General features: G+C 51.2%; 1 protein-coding gene across 2 annotated transcripts in view; it reads right to left on the bottom strand.

Moving 5' to 3' along the window:
* GDPD5 (glycerophosphodiester phosphodiesterase domain containing 5) overlaps positions 1–18,753 on the bottom strand; it is a 106,313-nt gene extending 87,560 nt beyond the window's left edge. For both annotated transcript variants that reach the window (XM_039556043.1, XM_039556056.1), the window contains exon 1: positions 18,597–18,753. The gene's annotated coding sequence lies outside the window, so the exon portion shown is untranslated. The remainder of the gene's footprint in view (positions 1–18,596) is intronic.
* Between the last annotated feature and the right edge of the window lie 4,988 nt (positions 18,754–23,741).

The following is a 23,741-nucleotide window of genomic DNA, read 5'->3' as shown; positions in this document are numbered from 1 at the left end:
CCAAGCAGCTGGAGGCTGGAGATGTTTATCTGTTAACTCTGTTCCTCCGCTCTTTCCTACGCCCCTGGATCAGCTCTGCATTGAAGACTTTCCAGAAATCCCTTCCCTGGGGCCCAGATTCTGGAGCAAGAAAAGGAAAGGATGCAAGAGACGAGCAAACAACTTCTGCAGAGTCAGCATTGAGTTCTGGCACCAAAAATGATGGATTTGTTTTCTTTTGAGGAATTAGAAAGGAAGAGGATCAGTGCTTGAGAAAAGCAACACTGCTACAGCTGGACCCGTGGAGCACCGCTGATCCAAAACAGGCTCCAGCACTCCAAGGGCTGCTGCAGATCACACAGGAGCTTGGCTTGCAGATTGATTTGCCATTTCTGGACACTTCTAGTGATGTTATCCCCTGGACAAAAGCACATTCGTAGGTGCAGGGCTTAGAAGAGTACCCAGTACTGCACAGGACCTCTCCCAAATTTCTGCCATCTTCCTCCAGCAAGGAATGCCATAGGGAACATCACTATGGGAGTCGTGGTCTCCCAAGAGGAGGGAAGGAGGAATCTCACCCTGCTGCCCAGAGGTTAGCCAAGAGCCCCAGATCCTCTGCCTGACCAGCACCAGGTCAACACTTCAGTGTTTGGCTCTCTGCTAAAGAGAGACTCACCATTTCCTCCAGATCTCCTTTAAAACTGCTCCCAGAAGCAAATTTCTTTATTCATAATAACTTAATTCAAAGCAACACTAAGGAATCACAGAGAACAACCTGACAGTTCTGCTGCAGCAGCCACCACAGCCCCAGTTCCCACAGCCTGCCCATCACTCCTTCAGGGAGCTCTCAGTACAAAAAGTCCTTCGTGCAACCACTCTCGTCCTCCTGGGACAGCATCCAACAGTTTGGGCACTGCCTGTTTAAACTGGCTAAAAATACAGCTGGCTTTGGACCAGATGCAGGTAAAGCCTCGGTGACTGGGATGCAGCAAGGACAGATGCTCAGGCACAGCTCAGATCACACTGGGTCAGGGTTTTATCATCTGTCGAGTCAGCAAGCAGCAGCACTCCCAGGCAGCTCTCCAGTCAATAATCATTTCAGGGGATTACCTGCAATTCCTGACCACGGGCTGTGGAAAAGGCATAGGAAGGAGTTTTTTCAGACTTCCATGCAAGGAGGTCCTTTACTACTGCCCAAGGGAACGAGGCTTTCAACATCCACCACAGGCTTCCTTCTTATCCTGCAGTCCTGGGTTTCCATCAGAGCACCTCTCCCGAGTTCAGGCTGTTAATTACTGTGTTTACAGTGGGTGTTAGCCTTATCGACAGGATGACTGTCCTGGCTCTGCTGAAGCATGACATAATCCCTTAAAACAGGTTCTCATCAACTGTTGTTTAATTAGACCACGTGATTTCCACCTAACCAGAGAGGGCAGAACCCCCCAGCCTGCTGCTGCCTTTCCCAGTTCACTCCAGGAGCCATCCAAATGTCATGGAATACTCAGCCAGATGCCCTTCCTCTTCCTCCCGGGACAAATCACCAACAGTTCCCGGCAGGAAGCTCCTCTGATAAATGGTGGGAGGACCTGGAAGTTCTCATCTGGAGTCTGGGGGATATTTTCCAAAGAACTAGGCCATAGTGGAGTTCCTGCAGAATCAGGTTACTTACATCCTTAAGCCTGGAATATCCAATGGTTTATTATCGCTGCATGTGGCACATGGAATTTTTCCAATCCAACTCAATTCATGGGCCCACTGTGAAGTCTAAGTGGACAGATCAGCATCTCTCCCATGCTGCTCTGTCTAGGCCTGGTTTATGACAGATTTTCCCTGGAAATGCTCCTGAAGGACAAATCCAAACTTATCTCTTGATGACTTCCAGGAATGGGGCAGCCACAGGTTCTGTGGGCAACCTGAGCCAGGGCCCAAACCACTGTCTTGGGATTCTTGGGCATTGAAAAATAAAATCAATTAAAAAATAAATTCTTGTCCCCCAAAATGGATGCATTTGAAAAGGTTTGAGATCAGGCTCACAAAAAACCTATTTTTCTTTCCCCAAGGAAGAAACTGTCTCTCCCAAGAGGAGATTACATGGACTCAAGGGATGAAACCTGGAGAGGCTGTGAGACTTTGCAGTCCCATGTCTCTGGCAGTTGAATCAGGAATCACCGAGGCTGGAAAAGCCCTCCAGGATCATGGAGTCATTAACCCAGCCCTGCCAAGTTCAAGGGCGAAGGTAGAAGCTGCTCTGACACTTAATTCCCTCCACCAGCACTAAAACATCTCATTTTGGCCACCCTGTGATGAGGATCCAGGCAGAAATTACAAAGCAAAACAAGAGAGCTGAGCAGGACAAAGGAAGGTAAAGCAGAGACTAAATCTGAGCCCATCTATCATCATCAGGAGAGCGCTTCCCACGATGGGGAGGAAGGGGAAGGAAGAGAGTCAGCCACGGGGAACAATTGCTCCAAGGAAGGGGAAGCAGCATTGTTTGAGAGATTTAACAGAAAAACATATAAACCAATCCCCCATCCCTCAAAAAAAGGAAAGAAAAAACATTCCCATAGTCTTTGGGAAGGCTCAGCCCCACCTTGACATCACACCCCACTCTGAGCCAGAAGGGAAGAGAAGCTGCTTTGTTTGATGCTTTTCCCCCCAAGCTGCACTACCAGCCCTTTTCCCCAGGAAGGAAACCTTCCACACTCCCCTTCCCCTCCAATCTGCAAAGGCCGAGCCTGGTCCCTTATTCCAGCTCCCCAGGAGCCCTGACAGCGCAAGGAAACGGGAGCAAAATGCAGCAGCTGCCCACTGGGCCAGGAACTTAAACCCTGGGATAGCAGGACCTCTGCAAGCTTCACAAGAACTTCATGGAACAGCCCTTCCCCCCTTCATTGAGGAGATGATCCCTCTCCTTCCAGCAGGGAAGACCCCAGGGGCAGGTGAGAGACCAGGCTGTGCACATCCAATGTGGAAGTGGCAAGACTCCTTGCTCCATCTCGCTTATCTCCAAGCTTCCCTGCTGTACCATGACTGCAGCTGAATTTTATTCCACTTAAGCCTTTCCCAAAATACCTGTGCTCCTCTGAGGTACCTCTTCCTCTCATCAGAAGCTTTGCAGAAATTAAATCCTATTAGTGCATAGCTCTCATGCAGTAAGTGTGACATTCTGGGGACTTTCACCAGCAGGCTCAGCAAAAACCTGACCAGAGAAGTCCTTCAAACGCGAGACATCCAAGCCATCTGAAGCCTCAAGGCTTCTTTCTGTGCATGGGATTTAGTGCTAATCCCAAAGCTCCCCAGCCCTTCACTGCTGGATCTCAGCTCTGTGCTCTGCCCTGTCCCATCATCCAGCAGAGCAGCTTCCCTACCTTGGACCGTTCGTGTCCCGTCTCTGGAAGCATTCCAGGCCAGGCTGGATGGGGCTCGAAGCACCCTGGGCTAGAGGAAGGTGTCCCTGCCCATGGCACCGGATGAGCTTCAAGGTCCCTTCAACCTAAACCAGTCTGTGATTCCATGATTCCAAATCCCTCAAAATACAGGACTTGAATGGATCTCAAATGCTGCAGGAGCCGCCAAATTGCTCTTCACCTGCTTTCTTTAGTGCTGGAAACACCCTGTCTTTGCACCTCCTCTCAAAGCAAAGTGGACGTATCTGCTTTTCATCCACAAGCCCCATTATCTTTAAACCTTTTCCTACAAATACCTGCGTGTTTCAATGCTAGAGCAGCAGTATCAAGGCAGAGTCCAGTCCTTCCTAATGACATCTCCTCAAAAGCTCCTAGAGATTGCTCTGGAAATGAGCTTTCCTCCATAAGGCACCAACTGAGCAGATTTTTCCAGGCTGTCCTGGCAGCATCAAGGAGAGGGACATGCCTGAAGCACAGGTGTCTGTCACCCAGTTCCTACCTCTGCAGACTCCCCGGGTCTCAGGCTGGGGAGGCCAACAGCCAGACTCTGTAAAGCAAAGTCACATTTCTGAAATTCTCCCCCCTGCTTTCCATTGGCAGCTCCACAGAGCCAGAGCCTGGTTTTTCCGGGCAACATTTTCCACCCAAACATTAGGGGAAGCAGCACCTGGTTCAACTCTGCCATCTGCTTTCCAAGGAGGCTTTCTCCTCCAAAAACTCATCATTAAAAGCACCAACCAAACAAAAAACACCCCCAAACCAACAAGCCCTCACCTCCTCAACCACAGTAGGAAGCCCTGCAACAACTTTGGGAGGTGGAAGTCTTTAAGGGCAGATCTTTTCTGTCCCTTATCTGAGACATCTTTCTAGGCTTCATTAAGCACATCACAAATTGACTTTTGTCAGTGCAAGTACAGACAGCATTTGAGCTAAAGATTAGGATCCCATTTCCTGCCTCTAAAGCAAAAGGCAAACATTAGGAAGGACTGCTGGGGTTAACCTTGAATTACTGCACAAGAAGCCCGAGTCCACAGCTCTGACAGGCTCTTCAGACCTCAGAGCTCCTGCCAGGGCCTAAAGGGGCTCCAGGAGAGCTGCAGAGGGACTGGGGACAGGACACAGGGAATGGCTTCCCACTGCCAGAGGGCAGGGATGGATGGGACACTGGGAAGGAATTGTTCCCTGGGAGGGTGGGCAGGCCCTGGCACAGGGTGCCCAGAGCAGCTGGGGCTGCCCCTGGATCCCTGGAAGTGTCCAAGGGCAGGCTGGACATGGCTTGGAGCCACCTGGATGATAAGGTGAGCTCACCTTTGAGGTTCCTTCCAACCCAAACCATTCTGTGGTTCAAGATTTGCTCCCACTCCACAGAGAGCTTGGACCCCTAAAAAAAGGGCTGTAAATGAGACACACCCAGCTCAGGGACAGCTCCAGCCAATGCTGAACTTAATCCCATCCCCAACTGAATTAAACCAGCTGATAAATGAAATGGAGGCTTTGGGAACAAGGCTTGAGAGGGGCAAGTTTTGAAGCTCAGTGTTGTGCATGAACAGTGAGCACATGACAGGGGAAGAGGGGACCTCTTCAGGTTCTCATCCCTCAGATCCCGAACCACACATGAGCTGTCACATCCCTTCTCCCAGAGGAGCCTCCAGCTGTGGCATCTGGCACCAGATCACAGTTCCAGAAGATGCTTTATCACACCTTGCTCAGCACGTTCCCAAGCAGAGGCCTAGACAAAACACATCCAAGTGAGGTTTCTTCTCATGGCCAGGCTTCCCAAGAATGGGAATAATCCCTGCATGGCTCTCCACAGAGCTCAGTTCCTGCCTGTCAGCATCCAGGCTGTGGCAGCATTGTACCTTTCCACGTCCCCTGCTGTAAAATTGAGTTATTCTGGGCTCAGGATTGACACCAAGTCAAACTCCATCTGTTTCCACCACAACAAAGGCTCCTCTGAGGTTGCTCTGCTCAGTACCTGCGACATTGCTGCCATGGCTCCCAACTCAGCTCTCCCACAGCGGGAGCAGGCAGCTGTGTGATGCCAAAATTAGTGCCTGCACTGCTCTGGGTTTATTCTGGGCTGGGTGCAAGGCAGTGTCTTTGTGCTTTTTAAGTGTTCAAACCAGTGCTAAGCACAGCACCAGTAAGTGGGGAGTCCGGAGTAAGGAGAAAAAACACAACCATGCCAGGGAAAGCTCGGGAGACAGCTCCTTCCAAAGCCATTTCTGGCCACATGGCAGTTGCACAAGTTGCAGCATAGTCAGAGAAGCATCCCACCCACACAATCAAATTCAGAGCAGGATAGGAAAGCAAACCCCACAGCAGCATTATCCCTGCACCCAACAAGAAACAGGATTTAAAAGACACAAGAACTATCCCTATCCCTCAAAGCAGAGAGGTTTCATGGAGTGCTGGTGAGCTGCAGGAGCAGAGAAAGCCAAGCAGCAGCACGGCAGGCGGGCAGGCAGGGAATCAGGAGCAGGATCTGCTCCAGCCATGTAAATTATAAGCTGTCAAGTGCCCGGGTGACAAATCCATTTTTGCTGAGTAAATAAGAACAGCCAAGCCAAGCTCATCCATGGCCAAAACCAGCACCAGCAGGTCAAGGACTTCCTGCAGAGTCACTGCACCGAGGGACAGCTTGGATGTGACAGGTCACTGTCACAGCACCTTCCCCAGCCCTGCGGCGCCCTGGGGGAAGTTCTGCTGTACCCTCAGCCCTTGCAGAGCCCAAACAACCACTGACATTTCTAGAAATGCTGTCAGCAACCCCACTTGGGCAGCCACCCATCCATACACTGCCCACAGTCCGTGGGCTGGGCAGAATCCTCACCTCTGCACTGGAGCCAGGCTGGGAGAGCTGGGGGTGCTCACCTGGAGAGGAGAAGGCTCCAGGGAGAGCTCAGAGCCCCTTGCAGGGCCTAAAGGGGCTCCAGGAGAGCTGGAGAGGGACTGGGGACAAGGGCTGGAGGGACAGGACAAGGGGCAGCGGCTTCCCAGGGCCAGAGGGCAGGGTTGAGGTGAGGATCTCGTTGGACCAGCAGTGCAAGTTCCTGCATTGCCAGAAAAACACAAGCCTGAGTGACACACAGTTCTGTCACTGCTGTCCCAGCCTGGCAGCAAACAAACTCACACCACAGGGAAGCCCTTTAGGAGATGACATCTCAGAAAATTTACTTTATTCTCACCTTTTGGAATGGATGGACTGAGTACTTTGGCAACTCTGGATATTCCCTCAGGAATTGGACCCACCAGCCTTGGCCAGGGTGAGGGCACACACAGAACAGCCTCAAGCCTGATCACACCAGTTTTCACTTTATTCTGTCTTTTTCCCCATAACAGCTCACAGGTTGTCCTAAAAAGACCCACGTTCAGTCTGAAAAAAGCACATTTTTGCCAACAATGTTTCAAGAAGCCGAGAGGAAGCAACCCCCGTGCTGTTCCCACCCCCAGAGGGAGGTTATTCCTGTGAACAAGCGGATCTCCCATGCTCAGCATCCCCCCTCACTGCCACCCCCTCAGGGGAAAGCGCCGCTTCCAAATGGAAAGCAAGGAGCCGACACATTCCCTGCTGCCCTCCTCCCAAATCAGTCCCAGCCACCCCCGGCGTCTCTGGGAAGCAGGGCTGGGGGAGCAGCAGAGCTGGGTTCAGCTGCCAGACACCTCCACGTGCCAAGGGCTCTCAGGGAAAAGTGGCCAAAAATAGCTCAGAGTCCTCTATCCAAGCCCCATAAGACCAGGATTTTACTCCTATCCCATTTATCTGAGGGATAAATGCCTCCTCCACACCCCTCAATCACTACAAGCAGGGAGCTGAGTGGGTTTGGAGAGCTCTCTTACATTCCCAGGCCAACCCCAGGGCACCGAAGTACACTCAGCCACCAGGATGAATCAAAACAACGCTCAGGGAACGGGTTTTAGTTGCAAAACCCCCCAGGTGAGCATCCCACGAGATGGTGAAACACTCCCTGTGTCACTGCTGCAGCAGCAGGAGAATTTTCCCATCGCCACCTTCACACCTGGTGGTTCCAAAGATGCTCTGTGAGCTGGGATTGTTGGCTCAGGATAAATTCAGCAGAGCCCTTTGCCAAACACCTCCCCCTGCAGAGCTCCCAGAGCTATTTTGGGCAGGTTGTGTCCAAAGCTGAAGGTATTTCTGGTCTCTGCTTAATGTCCATCACGGCAGGGAAATAAATAATAAATAATCACAAACCAAGGGTTCATCCTTTGGCTTTTGCACTGGAGAAAAGCTGTTAGAAAGGAAAAGGGAAGGAGAAAAACTGCTGCAGATTCTATTTCCTCAGTGGCTCTGTGTCACTGCTCATGGCAAAGAGTGACATTAAGATGAGGTTAGAATTAAAACAGAGCAAAAATTATGTACGACAATGTTGGAGCCAGGCAAAGGCTCCCACACAGCCTTTTCCAGACCCTCATTCCCACCTCAGCCTGCACCACCCCCTAAAAATCCCACAACCAAAGAGGTTGTGACAGAAGCCAAAGAGCAGCACCCACAAAGGTGGATTAATAGGAATAAACCTCAAGGAAAAAAAACCTCCATGTCTGCCTTTCTACACTATCCCAGTGTTCACACCCTCATCTTGCCCCACTGAGGCAGTACCACATCCTTCGTTTTGCAGCCATAAAACTGGGAAATACACTCTGTCCTTGGCCAAAACCACTGGTGTCTGCAAGGAAAAGAGGGATGATCCCAAATCTTTTCAATACCTGTCACCTTTCCTTTCAGAGTCATTGTCAGAGCACCACCCCAAGTTATGTCGCATTATCTGAGGACAAATAACCAACACATCATTTCTTTGTGGTGCCCCAGTATTTCTCCATCTCAAAGGCAGGATAAAAAGCTCAGTCCCTCACTGTTCCCATGGAGAAACAGGTGGGAGATGGCACAAGCAAGAGCAAAACCCTCAGAGCTGCAGGATGACCATGGCAGATGGGTCTTCATTAGATTTTTCAGCATTTTAGAGTTCTCTAAAAGCCAGACAAGTGGCAAACCCTACTTTTTTTTTTTTTTTTTTTTTTGTCACATTGTAAATGATAGGCAAGATGAAGACATCAGACTCTGCAGCTGGTTTCAGCTCTAGAGCAAGAAAAATATTTAAATACAGCCCACAGGCTGCATGGCAGGGAGAGGATTTATTACTGCTGGGACACAGGACTTTCCCCACAGGCTGCCTTCCCAAATTCCCAAGCCTCCCACCTGGCAGTGAGCCCTGGGGGGAATCCAGACACCTCAGCAGTCCCTGCATATCCACTCACAGCACAATTTATTTCCAAGCTCAGCCACTTGCAGCAATATTTATTTCGTTAATCCCAGCTCCAGCACCTCAGGCCAATGCTCGTTCTCAACAGCTCTGCCACTTAGCAAGCATTAAACCTGATGGGGCATGAGACAGAACAGGGTTTTCCTCACAGCCCTGTCCAAGAGCTGCCTCAGTAGAGCTGACAGCCACAAGTCTTTTAGGCAGTATTTATTTCATACCTTTCCTTCACAGAATAAAAACCCAACACAAAACCAAAACAAACTTAACAGCCTTTTGGGCTCAAACAGATGCGATTGGTCACCAAAGATGGCCAAATTGGGAACAAAATATAAACTTCAGGCAATGCTGAAACACAGCAAGAAGTTTTGGGGTGGCCAGGTAAAAGCAGCCAGGAGAAGACAGACTCCAGGCTGCCCCACAGTTGTACTTCACTTCCAGCTTGAAGCAGAAAATTCCTAAAAAGCAGGAATAGGGCCAGGGATCCAGTGTGCAGCTGTGTTTAAAAGGGATTTGAGGTCACTGCAACCCCCATCCCTCCAAAGGCTGGTTTGTGTTTCCTGACTGGGGTGTTTAAACCAGAGAAATGTGACAGTGCCTTGAGCCTGAGGGGTTGGAGCTCTAAGAGGCACCAAGGATGCTCTTTTTCCCCAGCTTTAGAGTCAACTCAGACACAACAATCAGCCTAGCAAGTCTGGCACAAATCAGATAGCTTTGCCACACAAGGCACTGGAATTGAATAGCCCCAGGAACTGCTATTCCCACTTATTTCAGCTCTGGCACTCTGGGATTAGGTTGCTCTGACAAAGCCCAGTCAGAAGCACTGGAGGCTGATAAACCCCATTAGCTCCTCACACAGCTGAGCAGCAGCAACTGTTAGCTGGAAAAATTGCGAACGATTTGGGAGCTCCACAGTCAGGCTGACCTTGGGCACAGCGGCAGGGAACAGCTACCAGCACTTGCTCCCACTTTTGTGCAAAGCCATCTCCTCCAACAGTTCTGGCCACCTGCAGCACAGCCAGGGCTGACTTTGCTCGGATTAAGCCTGGCTCAGGCACCCTAAAGCCTGGAGTGTGGCTTTGAGAGGGCAGGCACATCTCAGCCACGGTGCTACAGCAGGGACCACTCCTGGCAATTCCCAGCTCACTCCTTCCTCCATCTCCTGCCACACCATCAGTGGGTTCAAACAAACCTTCTCCCTGCCCATCCAGCACCTTCCAGAGCCTAAAGGGGCTCCAGGAGAGCTGCAGAGGGACTGGGGACAAGGCCTGGAGGGACAGGACACAGGGAATGGCTTCCTACTTCCAGAGGGCAGGGATGGATGGGATATTGGGAAGGAATTGTTCTCTGGGAGGGTGGGCAGGCCCTGGCACTGGATGCTCAGAGAAGCTGTGGTTGCCCCTGGATCCCGGGAGGTATCCAAGATCAAGCAATTCTCCACCACTTTACCCTTTGCCAGCTTCGACCCAACGTTTTCCCATCCTTACAGAGGTCAGAGCCCTGAAGGAGCACCAGGATGATGCAGGAAAGCTGTGCTCCCTGCACTGCTGTTCAACAGCTGCACAAAACCTCCAGGATTTCTTTCTCCAAACAAAGAGCAGCCTGGGGAGATGCAAGAATCCCTAAATTTAACTCACAGCATCATCAAGTTTGGAAAACACCTCTAAGATCTTCGAGTCCAACCAGTAACCTGACTCTGCCGGGTCCAGCACCAAACCATGTCCCCAAGTGCCACACGTGCACCTCTGTTTGGAAACTGAACGCCTCCAGCCTGTTCAGGCCATGCTGAGAGCAGCCACCACCTCATTACCCACACACAGAGCACCCAACAACCAGGCAGCTGCATTTCAGACACTCAACCAGTTCACAAACCTTGATCCCAAAATTTAAGTTAAAAAAAAAAAAAAAAAAAAAAAAAAAAGAAAAGCACATTGGAGAGGGACTTACAGAGCAGCAGCAGTCCCAGCACAATTCCTGCTCGGATGTTCTGTGCTAAGGGACCCAGGGCAGCCTCATCCCTGAAGCCCTGCTGATATCCACGTTGAACAGTGCTGATAAGCCCGAGCGGGAACAGCTCTTGCGCACTGCAGGTTTTATCTGTGGCAGAGCGCACTTGTTACAGACCCTCTCTTATCAGCAGTGCAAGTATCAGCAGAGATAAGGAGAGGCACGTAATGCCTGGGAAGGTGCAGAAACTGGAGCTGACACATGGGGGTTTGACTCCTTTGGCCTCATCTGCCCCAGCTCGTGACCGCGAGGGCTCCCTGTTCCTCACCCTGTGTTCCCCCCACAGCCCGATATCCAGCCCCAAACTGCACCAGGAGAGGAGCAGAGCAAACTTCAAGCCAGTCCTTCAGCTCTGTCCCTCCAGGGAACACTGCAGATGAGCTGCAAAGTTCAGGGAGATAGGGAAAAAGCCATTATTTCCCCTGAGCTGGGAGAGAAGAAGCCAAGAGAGCAAAGTGATTTCCTCACGAGTCCAGTATGGCTCAATATAACCAATTACCTCAGAAATTTGGATTTAAGGACTCTCAAGACAGAAGGGGTTTAACAGAGTGAGCTGACCCTTTCAAAAATATAGAGGGCTCCCAAATTTAAGCTTATTATGCTGTTAGATGTGGATCTGTAACTGCTCACTAAAGGGCAGCTCTAAAAGTCTGGAGTCCAGGTTAGAGCTTCCCAACAAACCCCCAGGCTTCCCTCCTGCCCAACCAACCACATTCCCACTGTAACACTGGGGTGCTCATCACATCAAGCACATCAACCCCAGGAGGGCTTTCCAGCCCAGCAGGAGCCTCAGTTTTCAGGTCAAATCCAATCCTGCTGCTAACAAGCCAAGCTTTCTCCTCACACCTCTCACCAGCAGGGACCATCCAAAGGGAGTGATCCCCCTGCTCCAGGTGACACGGGGACAGGGCACCAGCATCATCAAGGCAGAGATTCCCTTCACGGAACCACTGTGGAATGATTCTGCGCAGCTCCTGAGGCTCAGCAAAGCACAGGGCAAGGTTTGAGCTCCACGTTAACCCCTCGGACCGGAGCCAAAACCTGCCCAGGTACAAAGCCAGGGAAAGACAATCCCCTCCCACACTGCTCCTGGCTGCGCTGTCAGGGACAGCAGCTCCATCCCTCTAATCCCGCAAGCAGCTTTATTTCTCTTGGCAAAGCAAAACTGTCCCAGGAGCCCTGGCAGGGTTTGTGTTTCAGGAACGCACGGCCACGCAGCTGAGTGACCTTGTGAGGCACAGAGGTCTGTCCCTGCCAGCATCAGACACACCAGAGCACGCCTATTCCCACCACATCAACATTTGAACATCTCCAGCTGTCTTACACCGCATTCCTTTAATGTGCGGCTCTCCCAGAGCAGGAGCCTGGGGATCCAAACCAAAAAAACCCAAAAACAAACACGTCCCTACGCAGAGGAGACGGATTAGGAAACAGCTGTGATAAGGGAAAGTATCTCCAGCCGAGCTGTCAACCTTGCACTTTAAATCAGACTTTTAATGAGGACTGCAAGCACTCTGCGTTTGGGTGATTAACTCACAGCTAAAGAGGGGTTGAGCTGCTTCATTCTGAAAGCAGATCCTGCCTCCAGGTTCCAGGCAGGAGCAGGAGATGATCCTGCAAGCTGTCAGACACCACCAGCTGATGCCAAAGCCCATGCAGGGAGGGTAAATCACCCCGAAAATAAGAGCCTGCCACCACTCTGTATTCACAAAGCATCAAATGCAGCACAGCAAGTGGTGTGGGAGCTCCCGGTCCCCAGCTCCAGGGCACAGGGAAAAGGGACACAGCAATATCTGTATTTTTGGCAGGCATTTTGATATCTAAGAGCTGCAAAACAGGGATTACAAATCCCGTGTCCCAAGTGCAGAGCAATCCTCGGCGATGAACGTAATTTGCATGTGAACAGGAACACATCTAAAAATAGGTGCTTGAGAAGGTCTCACCCCACCTCTTGGCTTGATGAGTTCCAGGGCTCCTGAATACCCCAAAACCACACATCACGAGGACTGTTCAGGCACTTTACTGTGCAGGTCTCTAAGGTCAACCATCCACAGCCATGAATGGAGAAATCACAACTCAAAAAGCTTGAGAGAACTGGAGCAAATCATGCCTGGACACCCAGACCAGGACACATGAGCTGCCTCTTTGCTGGGTTTCAAACTGCAACACGATTGACTGGCAGCTTAAAGTGTCACCGACAAGGTTCCTGAATAATTAGTAGGCAGATTGATACCAAAATTCCCACAACACCTGCAAACAATCACTGCTGGATCAGGAAACTGCCTACAAAACATCACCTACATGACAGCCTTGAGGAATTCCTTTATGGGGCTGCTTCATGCAACAAAGGAGAACGACAGAATCATCACAGAAAGGTCTGGGTTGGAAGGGGCCTTAAAAATCGCCTTTTTCCATGGGCAGGGACACTTTCCACTAGCCCAAGTTGCTCAAAGTAGTCGGGAAGAGAGAGACTGGATTTGAATACACGCTTCCCACCTTCTCCAAAAGAGCCTTTTCTCCTCTCAGAAAGGTCAAGGGGTTGCGTGACTCTTTCCTACACCAACAGCTGAGACATACCGGAAGTATTTTAATCCCAAGGAAAGCATTAATTACCTCTTGGCAAAAAAATAAAAGCAAATCCAGACAACACACCCCCCAAAATCCACCCAAATATCACAGAGTGACCTCAGCACGGTGGTAAATCCCTGCAAACAAACCTAAGCCCTCTCCATCCGTCCCAGGGACTGGGTCTAAGCCATAACCTGGGCAGCCCCCAGCCCCATCCTGCCCCTTGGCAGCACAGTGGGGAAGCACTGGGCACAGCAAGGGGACCTGAGGCATGACCTGGGATATAGATCCCAGTTGATCCCCATTCCCCAGCGTTTTACTCAGACAGGAGCTCTGCAGTCAGCACACGGGGTTCAGATGGGGTCACACACAGGGACACCTCCCAAGGGCCGTGCCAGCTCCCTCCCTCCTGGCAAGGTCCAGGGCTGTTTCACAGGACAGCAAGCCCAATCCTCTCCAAGCTCTTAAGTGCCCTGCTTAGGATTAGCTCTGCTTCCCAAGAACCGTGTGGAACACCCCAAGCATCCCCTGTCACCTTCAGGTGCCAATTCCCAACTGCTCACCACAGGCTGGGGCCAGCTCCAACTCAAAAATGTTAATGTATTTTATTTGTTTTGCTGCAATTCTGCTGAACACTGACTTACTTTTAGACTTGATTTATGATTAGGTGACTGTCAGCTCAAGAGATTCATCAATACAAGCTAAGTGGCCCAAATATAATCTCCTAGAGTGGCTCAGGAGAACACGTGGGTGCTGAAGGGTACAACAAGTCCAATACATTTTTTTAAAGGCTACACCCAAAAATATCTATTAGAGGAAACTCTGAGTTTCACCTTGGACTATTTCAGTCAGATGCGAGCTGTTTTCCCTGGGCAAACGTGAGCCCGAAACTCAGCACAGCTAAAAACAGCCAAGGACCAGAATATTTCTGCTCTGTGCATTTCACCTCGGGCTGGGGGAGGGACAAGTTTCATTTCACCTCAGCGAGGAGGAAAGGGAAGCAAAACACAGGGGCGAGACATTTATGAAGAGATTTTACAAGTTGCAGCAGCATTTTAAGAGAAGCAGCAGGACTTCAAATAAATAAATAAACAGAAATTGAAGGCAAGCTGGTATCTAAGGGGGAGAGTAGGAGATAAAAAGCTGCTTTGGCACAGCGCCACGTGGTAACTCTGAAAGTGAAACAGATCCTTCTGAGCACTCGCAGACAAGAAGAGAATAAACTTAACAGTCCATCACCTCCAAGCCCTCTGGGATCCAACAGCCTGGACCCCAAGCTCCTCATGGAAAGCGTAGCTCCGACACAGAGGACACAGTGCAGAGAGGGCAGCAGGATTCAGGTTTGTCATGACTAAGGAACTACATTAAAACCAGTCCAGGCTCTTTCCAAGGAAGAGATGAGCCAGCAGCAGGGCTCTGCACAGACGGGGCGCTTGGGGACAGAGCTGGTGCCCAGATTTGTGCAGCACCCCAGGAAAGGTGCAATTTCCCCCTCTCCTATCCCCAGTTCACCCTTCACCCAGCAGGGGAAAAAAAAAGAAAGAAAGAAAACCAGATCAACACACACACACACACAAAATACTCACAAAAAGAAACATTTGTGATTTTCTGTCATCAGGACTAATCCTGCCCAAGGAGCAGGAGGGCAAAAAAAACCAAACCAGAGCTCAATCCCAACCTGAAATGGATTCTGTATGTGAAAACATGGATGCATCGAGCCACAGGCATAAAAACCTTCCCAACTGCCCCCCACCCCAGAAGGTCCTTGCTTGAAGGGGAACACTCTGTACCTTGAAACCACTCCTGGGCAGAAATCTTCCACAAATATTTAATTGCATACAAAAAATAAAGCTTTGTGTTGTTGTTTGTCAGGCTGCTGAGCAATAACAGACTCTTGCACCAAATATTCAGGCAGTTGTCCTGCCAGTATCTGTGGGTGCTTCTGGAGGAAGTGGGGAGAACACAGTGGTTTGCTAAAGAGGAAAAAGCAGCAAAGCCAAACACCAATGTGCAGCTATTTTTTTTTTTTCTTTAAAGTCAAGCCCTGCATTAAAGTAGCTGTATCTGATCACTGCTTATAGAGGGGCTGGCAGGCACAAGCAACGACTATGAACAGTCTTTATCTTGATAAATCCCTTTTTCCAGCATCCTGCTCAGAACGTTCCTGTAAAGGGCTCTTAAGCACCTGGAGCAGAGCTGGAGGGGGAATCTGTGGTTTGGGAAGGAGGGAGTGGGATGAGGTGCCTGTATCCCAAACCCACCCTAGTACAGAACCCCTGCGAGACCCTCCGGGCCGAGGGCGGCAGCTCCGTGCGCTGCTCAGCACGGATAAGGAATGAGCTCGGTGTGACACTGCCCTCTCCTGAGCAGAGGGGACTGCTCAGCCGCACACCCAGCCCAGGACGAGGATTTTGGGGCGCCCCCGAGCAAACACCCTGCAATAAGCGGAGAAGCTGAGACACCACTCACCCTCCAGCAGCTCCAGTTGGCACCGGCAGAGCCCACAGCAGCCACCGCCTCCTCGCACCAGCAGCACTAGCGGGGGTTCAGGACGAGAGTGAAATGGCCCTACTTGAGCTTTTTGGAGCCTAATTAGCAGCTGCTGCAGCCTAATGAAGCAACGTGGCTGCCAGGTACATCCCAGCCCTTCATCTCAAAGGGTGGAACTGCAGGAGCTTTCACGCCCCTTCCAAGCCAAACCATTCCATGAGTATCAGCGTGAAGGTGCAGAGCATCTCAGGGACAGGAGCACAACCTCTACGGGTGCATCATCTCAAGAAAAAGGAGTTTAAAACCAGCTTCGCAGGCTCCAGGAAAGCATGTTCCTACCCCACTAAGCCTGTGGGAAAGCTGCTCTCAGGAGGAGCCCTAAGTGCCCCTCCACGTCCAGCCCCACATCAGTGACTGCCACACCTTCCCGCACAAGCCCAGAGCTGCACCAGAAGTATTTCAAAGGTGCAACCACTCCCTTTTATCTTCACCCTCGGGAAGACTCACAGAGCGAGTTAAAGGACAATATCCCCCCAGGTGTGTCTGGCTAAAGGGCACCCAGACCTAACTTCCACCACCTGTGAGCATCAAAGTGCCTCTAACACGAATCAGGGTGAAGGAGCCACCTGCTCCCGGCATCTTTAACCTCAACCTACAACAGCACTTGCACCTGTGAGTTACTCCAACCCACACGTTAAAAACATTTAAAAACCCAACAAAAACCCCCACCAAATATACTGATTTTGGCATGGTGTTTTTAAGGCAGTTACTGGAGATCAAATACACCTAGGTACACAGTTAATGGGTAGAAGTACAACAAAAGGTTGTCTCCTCATAACCTTCCTGGGTTATAAAGCAATTTGTTGCCTTGCTAGAAACGAAACCCTTTATCATTAATTCCGAGCCAGCAGTTTCTGAATCTTCAACCTGACACCAAATCAATTGAACCTAGCAGGACTCGTTTTCCTTCCAAGACAAACACCAGTTGTGCTTCGCCAAATTCATCGCAGGGAAAAGTGTAACAAGCAGAACACGCTCATGTAGTAAAAAAGTACAGCTTGACAGAGCCACCCACTCTAAAATTAATTCTGCCATCAAAGCAGAGCTTATATTTGCCTCTGAAGAAACATCTCCTAAATCACACAGAAATATTCTCCAGCTCCACACTGCTGGGATATCAGCATGAAGATGCTTCCAAGCTTGGCAGAGGAGAATATGTTAACATAACAGGCTTTAAGGAGTCAGGATGCATCACTGCTCCGGTTGATAAAGGCTGGATAATGAATTAATGGACCATTTTCCTTAGCAATCTGATGAGGAACATGGACATGCCAGACAAAATGCGAGGCAGGAAATCCATTTCCCTCAGTTTTTCCCCAGCCACACCTGCCAAGGGCAAGCTGGCAATTTGTAAGAGGGAAAGAAGGGAAAAGGCTGTTATCCTGCATGGCTGGGTGATCCAAACCCCAAAAAAGCTCTCTAAGAAGCAGCACCGCTCTAACTTCTACTTGCTAATCAGCAGCAATCTACATTTCCTGGCAGCTGGAGCATCCCGAGGAGACTCCAGCACCCAAACGGCGCAGTGGGATTTGAGTTCTCCGTGCACAGCGTAACTTTCTCATGGAGAAAAATCTGTATGAGCTCCTTCTCACCGGGACAAGGAGCCAGCAAAGAGAACCAGAATTCATTATTTTTTAAATTTCACATGCAGCATGGCCATGCCTATTCCTATCATCTATCCCTAATCCCTTTCCAGCCCCAAAATAACCCTTAAGCCAACACGATTACACTTAACCCGAGTGGCTCTAAGGACCCATCCCTAAAATCCCAAAGCACGGCAAGTTCCACATAGCCAAGTTTTTCCTGGCTGGAGAATCCCCATTTCCATCTCGCCAGGGGTGAAATTTCACAGCTATCCACACCAGGAATTGCTCCAGCAGCCCTTTTCCAGAGCAAAGCTCGCATGCCGACTGCAACTCCTCCGTGCCCAGTTTTCCGGGCGGGGAACAGACAGGACGTGGGTGAGGGCTTCAATGAAACAGCAACGAGAAGATTTTTTTCCCCCCTTTTTCCTGAATTACTCTTTTTTTGAAACAGTTTCTTTGCCAAGCATCAAGGCAAAGTAACACGCTCTTACATTCCCCTTTTTTCACCCTCTCTGCTCCGTGCTCGCTGGAAATTTGGGGTCTTTAACAGAGGCTTTGCTGCCGGGGAATGTCACCAAGAGCCATCCAGGACATCCCTGGGCATCCTCAAGGGTGCTGGATGGGCACTGAGTGCTCCTCCAGCTGGACCAGCAACAATAAATAAATCCCTCTTGGGATTCTGCTGCCTCAGGATTTTACAGCTCCGGACAACACCGGTGTGAAGCCCTGGAACCGCGGGACGCTGCAGATGCCATTATTTTGTATCAAAATGCAGCGTTCCCTGTGAAACAAGCAGGGCCTGAAGGGAAAAAGCGGTGTCCAGATCCACACCCGGACAGTCTGGGGGTCTCAGAGACCACAGCGGGCACCCCGGGACCTCTCCCCAGGTGGGAGCCCACCCACATCCCCCACCACCGGGAGCACCCGGTCACATCCCAACTTCGCTTGGGATGCTCGCGGCCAGGTGAGCCACCCATGGGGAGCGGGGGCACGCAGGGCAAAGAAACACCCTTTGGGCATGGAAAAGAAACACCTTTTGGGGCAAAGGAGCGCGGCTTTGGACACCGGAGCGCCTTTTGGGGGTGAAAGCCGGCAGAGCTGTCCCAGCCCCCCGGCTCAGCATCCCCCCGCAGCCCGGGCTCCCCGCGCACCCCTCGCCAGGAGCGGGGGCAGGAGGGGATGCGGGAAGCCCCCAGCGCACCCAGCCCGCCCCTTCCCTTTACCTGCTGCCGCCGGGAAATCCGCCAGGTTCCCGAGCCCCGGGCAAGGGGGACCCGGCCCCGCCGGCAGCGCTGTGCCAGGGCCGGCAGGGAAGGGCGCAGGGACGGCGCTGGCACGGCCGCGGCCCCGTCCCCGCAGCCCGGCTCGGCTCGGCTCGGCAGCGGGGCGGGCGCTGGGCCGGGCGGCTCCGCCCCGGGCAGCGCGGGAGGAGCAGAGCACGGAGGGGAGGAGGAGGAGGAGAGAAGGAAGCTGCGCCCAAGCGTGGGAGCTCTTCGCTTTGGGGTGTCCCCAAGGGTTCTGGTTTGGGGGGCAAGGGAAAGGTTGGGGGCACCCCGATAGCGGAGAAGTTGGGGGATGCTTGGCACTGTGCCAGGGGGGGTTGGGAATGCTGAGCCCCTAAAGGGCAGCGAGCACCCAAGAATCACAGAGTGGACTGGGGTGGAAGGGACCTTAAGGATCATCTCATTCCAACCCTCCTTCCACTATCCCAGGTTGCTCCGAGCCCCATCCAGCCCGGCCCTGGACACTTCCAGGGATGGGGCAGGCACAGCTTGGGGTAGGAGGGATATTTTGTGTTCCCACCTGGGTGGATAGAGGTGGATAAAAAGGGTCAAGTGCAGGTTTGGGCTTTGCAGCCTCCTGATTTTGCCCACCCTTTCCAACTCACTTTATTTTTTTCCACCCCCTTTATCAGCTGCACGTGGTCCTACATTAGACCCTGAACTCCCAAGTGTGTAGGTGGACCTGATCTCCCCACTGAAGCTCTCCTGGTGTGGGGTCCTTGAGCTGTAGCATTTTGGGGGAAGGATGAGTGTTTTGTTCCGTGCTCAGGACTTGTTTTCCTCACACTGCAGCAGCACAGGCTATTTGGGATGAGAAGGGTGCCCAGGCCTGCCCAGCACTGTGGCCAAAGCTCAGCTCTCTCCTGGCTGTGAATCTTTTGCCCTTCTTGGTGCAAGGTGACAAAACACTTGGCTGAGAGCACTGGATTAATTTTTTTTCTGCAAATTGGCCATTTTCCACTTTTTTGGCCCAGCCCTGAAGTAGAGACTGATCCAAGCAGTGCAGAAGGAAGGGATGTGCTGTCAAAATAACAAGCGAGCACAAGCCAAATGCCAGACTCTCCTTTACTGAGGCAGACTAAGCTGAGAGGTCACTGGCAACTGGCTCTTTTCCTAGGAGAAGCAGAAATAATATTGCTGCGCCCAGCAGCAGGGGAACACTGGAGGTGAAAAATCCGAATTTAGAGTCTGATCAAGCGATGAGCAGCACAGCAGAGGAGCTGCGGGGCTGAGGTACAGGCAGCGGTCCTGGCAGCCCTTTGCCAAGTGCTTCTCCTTGCAGCACTGCTGACAGCAGACATTTCGGAATCACAAGCCTCTGAGAGCTGTGATTACCTTAAATCCTGATGAAAATCTATCCTGTGGGAGCATTTTATTTGCTGCCTGGTTGTAGGTCTACGGCAGAGCTTTAGGATGAGTTTTCCTGCCAGCTTGGGGGTGGATGTACAGGAGGGGACAGGACAGATGCAGGTATTTGAAGGCACTTAACAAAGAGTGGTGCCTCTGCCAAACTTTAAACATCCTTGGTTTTGTGCCTAAGGATTGTCTCCTTTTAACTTTAGCAGAAAGAGTTCAGCCTTTCATAAGATCAAGGGGAAAATATTTTTTTCTGGCACCAAGAGGAAACACTCTTCAAACTCATGAGGTTCCAGAAATCCTGCAGCTTCTCCCAGGACCAGCCAGTCAGTTCCTTACAGCATCCATTTGCTGAGGAAAATGCTTCTGAAAAGAACCAGAGTTTGCACATTTTCAGGATACTTCTGTGACTTGGCTGGTTGAATCCGACACAGGATCCTGCCAGGATGCAGGGCTGGGGAAGGATTTGTTCTCCAGTCACTCCAAGCAGTTGTGAGGACAGCAAAGATGAACAGAAGGACCATCTTTGCCCCCTGAAAGCAGCACTCTGGCTGCTAAAGGCCATGCAATGTCAAAGAAAAGTCACTGAAGGAAATTAAACATGAATTTCCAGGCAGCCTGTAGGGAAAACAGATGCAATTTTAGACAGGGAAGGTTGGTTTCACATTTAAAAGCTCCTTGTCCCATGCTGAGAGCCTTGAATGCTCAAAGCTGCTTTAGGTATCTCCCTTTGGCATGGGTGGGATTTCTGCTGTGCTCATTCCTCCCCATATTCCCAGACAGCTTCACTTCCAAAGGATGCCCCTCTAAAGCCCTCCTGAAAACCCTCTGGACCCCGGGGACACTCCCTGGGTGTGATCCCTTTTTAAGCTGCTCCTTTAGGACCTGGCTTAGCTCTAAACCAGGGCCGAGTTTCAGGATTTCACACCACATCCTGAAAGCATTTTGTTACATGCTTATGGAAGGGAAAATTCCTCCAGAAGGGACATTTTTGTTTCCTGGCAGGGAAATACGAGGCTGGCAGCTCAGAAGGGCATCAAGGCAAACTCTCAGAGGAGTCACTGCTCTGGTCTTCGGTGGGGATGGATGGTGAGGGAGATGCTGCAGTTTCCTACAGGAGTGGGATCAGTAAGAAGGGGGAGATCAATCCTTGAACTCAGCACCAGCCTCCTCCAAGAAAAAGCACAGTTCCATCCCCTCTGTAGGCAGAGAAAAACCCCTTTTCCTGGTCCCAGGCTCCCAGGTGGAAGTCTTTGCTGGAGAAACACTTTCCTGAGCCCTCCTGATGACCCAGACATGGCCTTGGCCACTGCCAGGGATCCAGGGGCAGCCACAGCTTCTCTGGGCACCCTGTGCCAGGGCCTCCCACCCTCACAGACAGCAATTCCTTCCCAACATCCCATCCATCCCTGCCTTCTGGCAGTGGGAAGCCATTCCTTGTGTCCTGTCCCTCCATGCCTTGTCCCAGTCCCTCTCCAGCTCTCCTGGAGCCCCTTTAGGCCCTGCAAGGGGCTCTGAGCTCTCCCTGGAGCCTTCTCAGAGATGTCAGAGCGTGTTGGATGTTCCTTTTCCTGCATTTGCTGCTGCACTCGGCAGCAAAACAAGGCAGGGTCTGGTGACAGCACAGCAGATTCCGCCATGGCTTTTTGGGGCAGAGCAAGGAACCCCGTATCAGTTGCCAGTGTAGGTGTGATGTGCTGCCACATCTGGATGGTGGGCACCGAGCAAGGCTGGGGGATTCCAACGTGTCAGTTTTGCGGAGAGAAAATGACGGATGCAAGAAGCAAGGCTGGATTTACGGGGGGATGTGTGCCAGGAGTTGAGCCGAGCCGTGTCCGTGCGCCTGCCTGCGCAGAGCAGCTCTGGGAGGCAAATCCTGGCTGTGGCTGCCCCGGAGCATCCGAGCAGCCCGGGCAGGGGAAGGAAGCGAGCAGAGAAACACACCATTGTTCTGCCCACTGCAGGTCTCGGGGAATGCAGGGCAAACAGGAGGGAGCCCAGCGCTTTCCTGTGTTTGTGCTGCGAATATTTTCATTAAGGTCCTTTTTCCTACCTCTTTCTCCAAGGTCTTTGTGCCTCTAATAGGTGCAAGGAGGGTATTGATTGTAAGTGTCCCCTCAGGCATAATTATTTTACCACAGTCGCATTCACAGGGAGGGCTTGCAGAACCACTTTCCTGTTACACCCTCTGTATTTCAACCTCTCTTTCACTTTTTTTGCCTCCTCAAGCTGCCCCAACAAGCCCTTGCAAGGTCTCCATCCTGTAGCAGAAGCCGTGGTGAACTGGTGAGCCCTGAAGAGATCATTGAGGGTGAAAATGGGAATATTTGTTGTTACCCAGCAACTAGAATTGAAGGTATCTTTTGTCCACCAAGTCAGGAAACACAGTTTGCACAATAGCTGTGTTTGCCTTCTCTGGGGGAGGTTAACCAGCAACCCCTTCCAGGAGATAAGAGGGATGTACATAAACAGGAGGAAAGTCACTGGCAGGGATTATTGGAGCAGGTAAATCAGGTCCCTGTCACCCTCAGCATCCCCTGAGCACTGCGCTGAAGCCTTGCAGCGTGGGGGAGAAAATAGGGATGGCTCAGTCATAAAAATAACAAATAAATATGAAATAAATATAGAAATGAGAAGATCTGGAGGAGCCAGGAGCAGGTTTTGTGGTCATGGTGACCCACTGGCAAGGTGAGGAATGTCTGTCTCCATCAGTGCCCTGTGCCCCCCCGGCCCTCTGAAGCCCTACAGAATGTTGCCCTCTTTCATTGTCTTGTGCAAACAACTCCTGGAGTGGCCCCACAGCCCTTCAAAGGGGTGGAGAAACCTGGATCTGCTCAGTCCATGCAGAGCCCTGTGGATGGAGGGGAGCTGGGCAGTGTCCCGACAAGGACAGCCACTGCCACAAAGGGTCCCCAGCTGAGCTGGTGGCAAGACTTAGTCCTGTGTCCCAAGCTTGTGACCCTTTATTTGCTGGCATTTTTCCCCACATTAAATACACAGTTGGAAGGAATGAAGCCATCCATAACCTCCAGCTCCTGCTCTCAGAGTCAAGCTTAGGATAAACTCAAGTCTCCTGTGGAAAAAAAAACCAACATAGTAAAAAAGACCTGTTGATGTGCCACTTCACAATATGGTGGTTTAGGGGCATGGTGGGATTTGGTCAAAGGTTAAACTTGATGATCTTGGAGGTCTTTTCCAGCTTTAGTGATTCCATGATTCCAGATATATTGGGAGAGCTTCAGGGCATGTAGGTAAAGCCACCTCTGAACTAATTGCTTTTAAATTAAACTGTGTTTAACAGCATTTTCTAGTGCAGTCCACTCAATACACAAATGCAACTGAAGCAGCAAGGAAGGAAATATATTGGTCATCATGTGGGGCAAGATTTCCCTGCCCCCCGGGAAGGAGCTTTCCCAAAAAGTGCTTCTGATACTGGCTGGCCAGAGGAGTTACAGAGGATGAATGTGAAGGCCAAGCCTTGCTTGCATCAAAATCCCACTGGGTTCTGCTGGAGGAGCTGCCATCACATCCACCCTGGAAAGCCAATGCCAGCGTTCTCCCAGGAGCTGCTTGCCGGCTGCCCTGTGCACACAGGGCTCCTTTGTTCCCTCTGCTCCCTGCCCACCCACCCCTCTTCTCCTCACCAACACATTAACAGAGCCTTTTGGCTGAGGCCTTTGTTCTGTGCCTGCACAGGAAGGTCTGGGCTCATGGATCACATTCCTGGTG

Source organism: Corvus cornix, chromosome 1 (assembly GCF_000738735.6).
Source record: "Corvus cornix cornix isolate S_Up_H32 chromosome 1, ASM73873v5, whole genome shotgun sequence".
Taxonomy (NCBI): domain Eukaryota; kingdom Metazoa; phylum Chordata; class Aves; order Passeriformes; family Corvidae; genus Corvus; species Corvus cornix.
Note: the sequence above shows the minus strand (reverse complement) of the source record. Positions and strands in the feature narration are given on the sequence as shown.